Source organism: Condylura cristata, unplaced genomic scaffold (genome assembly GCF_000260355.1).
Source record: "Condylura cristata isolate star-nosed mole 26May11 unplaced genomic scaffold, ConCri1.0 scaffold00002, whole genome shotgun sequence".
NCBI classification, from domain to species: domain Eukaryota; kingdom Metazoa; phylum Chordata; class Mammalia; order Eulipotyphla; family Talpidae; genus Condylura; species Condylura cristata.
Genome location: NW_004567103.1, coordinates 61,899,738 through 61,901,874, shown reverse-complemented (window position 1 = coordinate 61,901,874; position 2,137 = coordinate 61,899,738). Strand labels below are relative to the sequence as shown.

The 2,137-nt window shown below is 44.3% G+C and overlaps 1 protein-coding gene across 1 annotated transcript in view; it reads left to right on the top strand.

Moving 5' to 3' along the window:
* Positions 1 to 2,137, top strand: part of LYPD6 (LY6/PLAUR domain containing 6) — a 23,577-nt gene that overhangs the window by 6,042 nt on the left and 15,398 nt on the right. The gene's annotated exons all lie outside the window — the stretch shown is intronic.

Genomic DNA, 2,137 nt, shown 5'->3' with positions numbered 1-2,137 from the left:
GTGAATGCCCACCTGAACAGCTGCACTTACCCAGTGTAGATGATGTCTTTCTTCCTGTAAGCCTGGGATATTGCTGCCTTTTATATTGTCCTCAAACAGCTGAACTTCATCATCCTTCTAGATGGGCATGGATCAGAGCTGGTAGTCCTGTCTCAGCTCTTTGGAAAGAGGGGAAGACATGATCTTCCTACACATGTGGAACAGTGCATTGAGATGTTTTTTACAATTATTGCCCAGGTCAGAGTTCATGAAGGGATTGAATTTCATTTTGCCCTCTGGAGCTTCAGCGATTTCCTCAAAAGAATGAGCTAGGACAATTTTCTAAGATGTTTTGTATGTTTTATTCAAAATGGCAAGTGTCCAATAAGGATATTGCATGGTTTGGGAATTTTTTTTTTAAGATTATTTATGCCTATAGAACTGGGGTGCAAGTCAGAGGTGCAGGGGCAGTGAGAGGCTTCACCAGAGGCAGAGTGGGGAGCAGTACAGGCAGATCAATGAAGTACACTGCTGGGGGGGAAGGGCCAACAGGTGAGACAGGAAAGATCTGCCATGCCATGTGGGTCATCTCGGGGGCCCAGGATTGAACTTGCACTGAGGTGGCTGCAGCTAGCTTGCAGTGCTGTGTTCAAACCCATTGTGCCACCAGGTAGAGCCCAGGGTTTGGGAATTTAAGAGCCTGTTTGTTTTCAAATGTACTCACCTTAATAAAATAGTTAAACTCAGGCACCTCCCTGGTGGCACAAGTGAAGCTATCAGCAGCCACTGCAGTACAAGTTTGGTCCCCCACGGAGGCCAGGAAGGTGACCTATATGGTGCAGCAGACCTCTCCTGTCAAGCTTGCTGCTCCCCTCAGCAGTGTACTTCATTAGCCTGTTCTGCTCCCCACTCTGTCTCTGAATCGTCTCACTGCCCTCCTCCCCATGCCCCACTTGTGGCTTGTACCCGACTTCTTGTATGCATAAATAAATAAATCTTTCTAAAAAATAGTTCAACTCAAACATGACCTACGTATTTAGATGGTAGGATATGAGAGATATTAAAATTATTTGTGTATACTTTTATAAAATAATTCACTTCTGTTTTATTATCTTATATGATAGGGTGAGCATTTTTCCCCATAGAGAAATGTTCTCATCGGGAATGAAGTGGTCAGATGACTGTGTCTAAGCTGCTTCTCATTTTCTAGGATGGTCCACGTACTTGCTATCATTCTGTTTATATGAATTTGAATCACCAACTAGTTGAAGGAATAGAACTCTCAATCGCCCCATAGAAAGATCCTACATTTTTTAGACAGTTTATGACTTTTGATCATATTAGTTTATTCGCTATCATCAGAGTCAGTTCTGTGGAATATTGCAAGCAAGCTGCAAGGATGGGCTGCTACTCTAGGCAAGGTGAAAATCAAAGTTATATCTGGCCCATAATTCTGGCCTTAAGCTGGTGCCTCCTCCTTCATTTATTTTTGATAACATACTTAATTGGTTCCATGTGGGCAAAGCAATTTACCCTCAGATGATTATTTCCGCCAGTGGGATATGCAGGCTCAGCCATCTGCGAGGGAGAACAGTTGGCTCCTACAGATGAAGTGTTTGAGTATTTGCAGCTTTCAAAGAGGCCAGGTAATTTTACAAATTAAAAACACACACAGACAAGTTTGCTGTTTATGGAGGCAAAACTCTTAAGTAGCAAAACAAGCACATTATTAGAACAAAGCGAAACATATAAACACCAGGTCAGAAGGATGGAGAACAGGTTGGCCTGACTCCTTGTAGATCTTCACCCAGAAGTGCCTGCCAAACACTAGTGGTGCTGGGCTCTCTCTAGAGCACAACTCTCATGGGCTATCTGCTGGCTTGCATGTAAATGCAGGGCAAGAATATGGGTACCTGGAGGATGGTCTCTTCCAGAAGTAAGATGTGGCAACTCAGCTCTGGGGAGCAGGGCATCCCTCTGCTGGAGTAGGAACCTGCAGTGCAGTCACATCCCCATGTGCCCTCAGCATACTGACCCCCAGACTCTGGGCTTGGTTTGAGAGGTGGCCTACTTCCTGGCGACCTCCACTTCCTTCCTTTCTAAAATTTTTGTCATTTAAGAATGCTACATAATGGATTCACACTGTGTGTGTGTGTGT